Source organism: Stylophora pistillata, chromosome 2 (genome assembly GCF_964205215.1).
Source record: "Stylophora pistillata chromosome 2, jaStyPist1.2, whole genome shotgun sequence".
Classification (NCBI taxonomy): domain Eukaryota; kingdom Metazoa; phylum Cnidaria; class Anthozoa; order Scleractinia; family Pocilloporidae; genus Stylophora; species Stylophora pistillata.
In genome coordinates, this window is record NC_142520.1 from 47,006,803 (window position 1) to 47,015,077 (window position 8,275).

An 8,275-nucleotide genomic window follows, 5' to 3' on the forward strand; every position below is an offset into this window, starting at 1 on the left:
GACGTTAAAAAGAACGAGCGCGTTCTACACGAAATCGAGTATAACGAGCACGTCAAAAAGGACGAGCGCGTTCTACGCGAGATCGAGTATAACGAGCGCGTTGAAAAGAACGACCACGTTAACCTTAAAATCCACTACAACGAGGACGTTGAAAAGAACGTCCTCGTTTATACGATTTCATCGTATGGTTCAACGATCTTTCGTAACATCGTGCTCGTTGTCGAAGAACGTGTTCTTAGACAACGAGCACGAATCAGATCGTTAACGATATTGATCGTTAAGAGTCAGATCGTTGACGATCTAATCGTCGACATTGAATCGTGTCAACGGAGCAGAAGTACAGAACGTGGGTTCTACGAAATTCCAGTAAATATCTCGCTTTATTTTCAAATCAAAATGTCTTAATTTTTTAGTTTGTGCAATTAGAGAACGTGGGTTTTATGAAATTTCAGGGCAATATTTCATTCGATTTTCCCGTCGTAATATCGTTAGATAACCCACAAAAGGAGGAAATAGAGTAAATAGGGCGGGAAAAGGAAGAACGTAGCTTACAGTATTTGATGATGGATGTTCTAAGCGATTATTTGGGAAAGAAAGAGAAAACCACAGAAGATGATTCTTCAAAGACCAGCATTTTATTAAACATTGATCCCTAGATATTGATCATTAGGCCAATTTACATCAGCACGTTTTCTTGATAAGATTTTCCCTAACAGGTTTTTTTCCAAATACTGGACATGTTCACGGAACAACGCATGACGGGTAATTGCTCGACAAAATCCCTTTTGGGAAAAAAATTCCATGCTTGTTTTAAACTAGCAGAGAATTATTGCATCAATTAAACTATCAACAAAATCAATATGTCTAATTCTCTCCTTTGCGACTCTCATCGTGATAAAAAAATTGACACATGATACTTCAAAGTTATCTTTATTTAATTGTTTTCCAGCTTCAGGAGGATTTGTTTGTCATTTCCAGCAATATCCCTAAATATTGCATATGGCGGGACTCTAACTGAGACATTTCCTCCACTATACATCCGGACGACGACACCAGCGTCTCTTACTTGGGCAGTGAGTATGCTCTGGTTTGAAAAATGAATACAAAACATATTATATTCCTGCGTTTTATTGAAAACAACATGCAACAATCATCATAAAAAAACATCCACGAGGCTCGTAATGGTATGGGCGCAACTTGTGACGATTAAAAGTTCTAACAGGTACGGGCATTCATCACGATCGCAATGAATTCAGAGATTCCTAGCTCAAATAAAACAAATGTTGAAGGTCTAAGTGGATAAAATGTATCAGTTTAAGAACTGAAAATCGAGTAGCATCAACATATCATAAGGGAGGAAATTCGTGAAATAAAGCAATCAATAGGCATCAGAGTAGGATCAACGAAAATTACAGATTCGAGCTCACAACAAATCTTCGTCACAGCTTCTGAAATATGCAGGGCTGTATTAAATTACTGAATAGAAGGTACTGAAAATATCACCATCAATTTGCTGACCTCAACGCATCTTGAATTGTCTACTGTCAAAATGATTATGTTTCCAGAGGGTTTGACCACCTTCACGGAAATATGGTGTTTTTGTGTCTGGAAGAAAGTATTGTCAGTGAGCAACAGATTGTTAAAAGTAGGTCGCTTGATTAATTTTGTTAATTTTTTTTTTCATTTTCATAAGGTTCTTTCTTGACATACTTATTATTTTTCAAGGAAAGAAACGGGGGGCCGTGCAAGTGCTTCAGTTACTTGTTATTTAAGCCAAGATATAGGGTGTTTTTACGACGCTATAGTGTTTCTATGGCAAGCTCTTATTCCATGCGTATATAAATTGGTAGTATGGATACATCAAAATAATATAGCTTGAAAACTCTGGAAACCTGAAGCAGCCACCTCAATTTGACTTTTCTGCGAATACTCGCATTTCGACTCCGCGTGGTCCTATTTTGTCCAAACCTTCGTTTTGTGTCAGAAATCTCGCCATACATAACTCACCTTAAGCTTAAATCTAACCCAGATACAGTTGTTTGCGCTTCTATGAAAAATATGGGATACTCTGATAGAAAGTAAGGCTTAATAAATTACCTGCGGAAAAGAACAATTATATTCGAAAACAGCGCATCCAACTGCTTCTATTTCTGCTGCTGCTGCTGCCGTTGCATGACCAGCTGCTGGTGGTATTACTGCTACTGGCGATGCAAGCACCTATCGGTACAATTAGTTTATATCAATGTAGAGCTTTACACTCAACCATAAGAAAAACAAATGTCGGCGAGTCTTTCTCGAAAACAAAATGAATCTGGTATTCTTATTTCGTGGATTTAAGCTTGCGGGAAAAAGGTTGGATGGTGAAGCCATGGCATTAAGTTATTACAGAATGTCAGTGTTGAATACTAACAACAATAACTCTTACTCTTACTGTGCATCAGCTTATTCCTAGAACAAAATAAATACGATGTTAGCTGTAAGCTTCGTTTTGAGTAAATGCACCTTCTTCATCTGAATAAATTAATTGTAAACAAAATTCAAGTGCATTGTAGATAATGTAATTAATCTTGGTGTTAAGCAATGACATCCTGTAGCCTTTTTCAGTTAATACTTTGCCGATGCTTGTAACGCTCTATCTTGTTGGCGTCGCAGTTCTCTATGTGTCCTCCAATTGTTGCCGGTCATAAATGGGGTTAGATTGGCCCCATCTCTCAAACAAGCATATTCACCTGTTTTTTCTATTGTACCTTTCGAAACAGACATTGTTAGTGAACATTTAAAGAAGGTTAAGAAAATAATTGTTCGACAGCACTTTTTTCTGAGGAATCACCTTTCTTTTTCCTAATTCGTTTGAAGCCAAGTCGGGCTACTGCTATGCACGTTCATAGCGAGTAATTAAAATCGCCTAACATGCCAGCATTTGTCTAGCCCCTTTGAAAGCTACCTGACAATTCTGCTAGCCATGTCATATTGAACGGCAAAAAATGACGAAACAAATCTTGTGATATGTTTCCTACAATACCACTGGTTATGAATCACGAGCATTGAAAATGCTCTTAATAAAATACCTCGTGGGGTTTACTCCCGCTAAAGTTGAAGTATTCGTAGCCAGTAGGTTTGCAATCTGACTAGAGGTGTGCCTGGTAGACAATTGAATATCCTTTTGCTCTCCTTTCCTGTATCAACGTTTCCATACGCGATCTTCGAGGAATTGCTTTCTTCGAGACATCCTCTTCTCGCAAGAGGGCAAACGTTCTTGTAACAGATGTGTTTCTGTTTACATTATCTCGCCACCTTTGCAGCAGGGTTGAGGCCTGTGCGTCTACTTCAGATTAATCGATTGGAGCGGAAACTTGGTCTTCAGACATGTTCGAATTCCTTTTGAGTAAGTCTCGGCCTTGCGAACCTTTCGCACTGATCAGACGAGGAGAGGGAGGGGACTTGAGTTAATGTCAGCTCGACAGCCTTTTTTTTAAGTGCGACTATGATATAGAGTAGTCGGAAATTCACGTGGTCGGTAGGAAGAGAAAGGAAGCTTTGTCTTTAAAATGAAACGTGACATTTGAACGACGGAGTATCCTGATATGATAGCCTGCAGAGCATGGGTTTTTGGTTTAAGAACGTTCATTTATCCGGAAGCTTATTGAAAGGCAGCCCTTTTTAGAGATTGAAAATAGTTTGTTTGGTTTTCTTTTAGTTTGCGTTTTTCCTTTTTTGTTTTTCACTTTTACTGAAATTTTACAATTCCTCCTTTAGTGCGAGAGAAGTGTTGTTTGTGACTCTCAAGCCAACTGGCAGGAAACTGTCATTGAATTTCCTGCCACAAAGGCGAGAGAATCCATTTTTTGTCGTCAAAGCAGCTTGCATTTTCGGTTCGCTAAACAAAGAACGAGTTGTCGTACTCTTCCGTTGTATTCCAACGGAAATCGGCGAAATTGCGCCATCGGTTCTTGTTGCTCCACGACCTCGATATAACCTCACGCTGGAGAATAGCCTGTTGAAACCGGCACGCCAAACATCCAGTTGTCTCTTCTTGCTCTTTGTCCACGGTTTCCTTGTATATAGATAAAACCGTTGATAATTTATCCTGCAATGAATATCCCTTGGAGGCTTCTCTTTTGCCGTGTGTTTGAGTTCTATGTTATCGATTTTCTTTCAGAGGATTTGATCAATTTCTCTACACATGTGGACGAGGCGACGTTGTGATCAAGTCTTCTGCTTGAGAATAAAGGTGAAGGCAGACCGGCTCGGACTACCCATGTCGCTTTTGTGGTCGCGTCGCATTATCGCCTTCAAATTGTATTTTTCCTCTCACAAACGTGTCTTATAGGATTTTCCTTTTTTGGTCAGTGATCTCATTAACCCTTTCCTGTGTGTTATATTTTACTATCGGTGTTTCAAAAACAAAATGTTACAAAAATTTTGGAATATAACAGCCTTTTGCAAATCAAACAACGCGACAAAGCGAGAGGGCAGCCAGAAAGAATCATAGACAGGTCTCTGTCGGGGGTCAACTTTGCCCCAGACAATCGGCTCTTACACATACAGAAAAGCCAAAAGGTCACGAACGTTTATTGTCATTTGTCACACCGTACCCCAGGCAGTTAAAACAGTTTACACATCCCATCAATGTGTTTGCCCTCATAACTGCCGTTTTGTCAATGATTCCATTAACCCTTTCCCGGTGTGTGTGTGCGTGTGTGGGTTTTTTTACTATCGGTGTTTTGAAAACAAAATACTACAAAAATATCGGAATATGACAGCCTTTCGCAATTCAGACAACCCAATAACGCGAGAGGGCACCCAGAAAGCATCATAGAATGGTCTCTGTCAGGCGTCAACTTTGCCTTTAAACAATCGGCTCTTACACATACAGAAAAGCCAAAAGGTCACGAACGTTTACTGTATTTTGTCACACCACACGATAGTTAAAAAATTAAAAACACTAGAGTCAGATGTACAATCAGACCTTGCAGAAAACAGTTTTCATAAACCTCCAATCATCTTTTACAAAAAGGAAAAATCCTTTCAAGACAAGCAAGTGAGAGCAAAATTGTCATTTAAAGGTGATAATGATAATACCACGCGACCACAACAGCCACAAAGGGAACTGTGCCGTTCTGTTCGCACCTTTTTTCTCATAGACTTTGAATAAGGGGCCAACCATTTAACAGTTAACTCTTAAGGGGGGATGGGGGATTTTGAAAAAAATTTCCTGCAACAGCTTGTTTGAAGGAAAAAATTGCATGCAGGCCAAATGTAACAGAAAAAAAAAAGAGCACTTAGAACGGAAAAAATATCCTGCCCAGCAGATTGCTAGAAAAAAAATTTCTTGATGACCAGAAATCACCCACCCACCCCGCCCCCGTCAAATGTTAAATGGTCGGCCCTTAAAGCTATACTGCAAATTAAACTTAAACAATCATGCATCTTTTCATCAGGAGAACCTATTCTTATTTATTCAGCATGTTGTTCTTCCACGTTTACGTTAGAAATCAGCAAGAACTTGTTCATCTGTTGTTGCGAGAAAATACAGGTCAAACAATTTTCCAATTATCCCGATCTCCTTAAATGGGTTGCTCACCACTTTTGTGAAATCAAAAAAAAAATAGAAACTGCTAGTTTCATCTGAGTAACACGAGCACTATTTCGTTAAAAAAATTGTTAGGAAAAAACGTTGGTGTGCAATCAATGTTTCAATGCTCGAAGATTCTTTTACAACTAATCGGCGCACTCTTTTAAACAGGCCACAGTCTACGCGAAAATAGAGAGTAAAGATGCAGTCGTTCTGACTTGGGTGGTGCCGAATGACTGGAAGTGGCCCATCGCTTCTCCTCCGATAGAGGCGTTTGCTAGGAAGTGGAGACTTGTTCTGGCTAGAGGAAAGCCTTGGCTCCAATATTACAGAGGTGTCGAATCTATACAATTGCTTTCGCGTGAGTATATCAACGGCCATTCAATAGTACCCGTATGGTTAGGCAATCCCTTTAGTTTCTCAGTGATAAAAAGGACATTGCATATCACTGAAAACAGAATTCATGAATCATGGCAGGCTTTGTTCTTCTCATACTGTTGAACAACGATTCGGTGTCCATTATTGTACACTAATGTATAGTTCAAGTTGTTCGTCAAAGATTTGAATTAGCTTCAATAACTCGAAACAATTTACCTAGTAGGGGATAACCTTGTCCTATTGTAAATTTACCTGACTTTGGCAAATTGTTGAATAAATAGATAAACAGGCTAAAGTTTTATTTTATTTTTTCAAGGTTCTTCATTGAAAAGATAAGAAACAATGGCAAGAAAGTTATCATCAGTCGGAGTCACATCAAGTTAAAGGAACGGAGAGGGCACGGCTTCATGTTCCCTCCCGAGTTTGCAGAGGGTACAGAATTGCGAGTGAATTGCCGCGTAATCGAGTTAGCCGCTCTCCTGAAAGAGAAGTCTTGAATGACTGTTGAACTGTATAGACATCCAGTACTAAAACAAGTTATTACTCTTTGAGCCTAAAAATATTAACTTTAATTTAACGCAAACTACTGAAGCTTACTGTGTAATAGTATATTGTCTAAAAACAATGGAATGCTACCGAACGAATTCACCGATGAACAAGCGGATTGGGGAGTGTTGTTATACTTCATTTCGTTAATATTTTATCCAGGAATGTTCTTGATTGAAGTGAGAGAAGATCATATTTTGAAATTAGTCACAATATTCCCTAAACTGGGTTGTTGGTGAGATACCGTGAGAGAACTTCAGTAATGTTATTGCAAACGTGAGCCTCTCCTCTCCAGTCTCGCCACATATGCTCATTGAGAAAAAATCGCAAATCATAGTTCCTGACGCCTTTCCTCATCTTAACTTTGTATTTTAATCTAGACCAAGCCGATTCCACCTCTTGCGTATGCACGCCAGTAACCGGGTCCACAAAATTACCAGCATACACTACAACTCGGTGGGTCTGGACAGTTGGTGCATGGGCTGTTAAGTTGAAATAAGCACCCCAATAAACCTCCGATCATCTTTTACAAAAAGGAAAAATCCTTCCAAGACATGCAAGTGAGAGCAAAAAGGTCATTTAAGGTGATAACGCCACGCGACCATAATACCCACACAGGGACCGCGTAGGTAAAGGTTTATTTCACAAATAAATACATGGCAGCCCTCTAAGGGGCTGAATTGCGTATTTACAAAAATTGTAACAGATATCTAATAGTATGACTAATGTAAGAATAATAATAAGCATGCTCAATACAAGATCTCATTAAAAATGTGTTCCTGAACCTATTTGTTTTCCACCTTGGTGTTTCAAAACGCCTGCATCGTCTTAGATGGTAAGACGACTTATGGGCTGAGGGTAAAAGATTATTTAACCGGTTACTCTTACCATGTAAAATAGAATTAAAGGTCTTCTTACAAATATTTTCATTGTAACGTTCAATGCTTCGTTGTTTATTGCTGACTAAAGCATCGCTGTAGTCTATCCCCGTGGAAATAATAGCCAGCGCCCTAGTTCTATACCTCTTGTAGTATTCTCATAAATCGCAAGTGAAGAGCATCACAGGTTGAGGAGCTAGAGCAGTACCCATAACGTCGTTTTATTTTCTATTTTATGCTGGTCAAGTAAGGTACAGTTAATGTTTTGTTAATTTTTTAGAATTTTTCAAACGTCAGGAGTTAGGCGAAAATAGCGTAATCGTGAAACGGACAGGCACTCATTAAATCTACTGTTACTCAAAAGCCCTCATTGTTCCGGCCTTCAAACTTAGCAGGCATTAAGTACGGAAACTGTACCATTGTATGTGTAAGTATTAGCTGAATGGATAGAAACGCTTAAGATTTATGGCGTGTAAAAGAAGACGAAAAAGGTTGGAAAAATCAATCCCTTTTTTTTAGTTTTAATCAAAAGTACTTTTAATCATAATGACATTGGTGTAAGTGTAACGAAAAACCGATAAAAAGTGAATTTTTTACGAGTTTTTAAAGACAAAAAACATAGATCCGCATAGCGTACATATGAGACTCGTGTTGCAAGAAAATTCATAAAAAAATCTCACATCAACCCTTTTCTACGCCAACTACAGCAAACCATTGTTAAGGAAATGGACAATTATGTGTATATCATTTCGTGTCAGTTTGGTTTGATTTTTAAGGTTTCTTAGCCCTGCAAAAACAGACTCAAAAAACCCCTTTTTTCGAGCTTTTTTGGTCTCCAGCGCATGCCCAGTAGTCATTTCAATACTTTTGAATACATCAAGTTGTAGTCCTTAATACG

General features: G+C 38.8%; 2 long non-coding RNA genes across 5 annotated transcripts; one reads left to right on the forward strand and one right to left on the reverse strand.

Moving 5' to 3' along the window:
• Window positions 1-511: 511 nt before the first annotated feature.
• LOC148739919 (uncharacterized) lies at window positions 512-7,976 on the forward strand. 2 transcript variants are annotated; one of them, XR_015996368.1, is made up of 3 exons: window positions 512-1,073; window positions 5,747-5,936; window positions 6,270-7,976. It is a non-coding gene; the product is annotated as an uncharacterized LOC148739919 (long non-coding RNA). The 2 variants fall into 2 exon arrangements; XR_015996369.1 differs by lacking the exon at window positions 512-1,073 and adding an exon at window positions 3,008-3,385.
• On the reverse strand, window positions 614-2,995 carry LOC148739920 (uncharacterized). 3 transcript variants are annotated; one of them, XR_015996364.1, is made up of 4 exons: window positions 2,831-2,995; window positions 2,098-2,448; window positions 1,519-1,605; window positions 614-1,084 (listed from the first exon to the last, which is right to left on the reverse strand). It is a non-coding gene; the product is annotated as an uncharacterized LOC148739920 (long non-coding RNA). The 3 variants fall into 3 exon arrangements; XR_015996365.1 differs by having other exon boundaries at window positions 2,098-2,217; window positions 2,831-2,983; XR_015996363.1 differs by having other exon boundaries at window positions 2,098-2,989.
• Window positions 7,977-8,275: the final 299 nt, after the last annotated feature.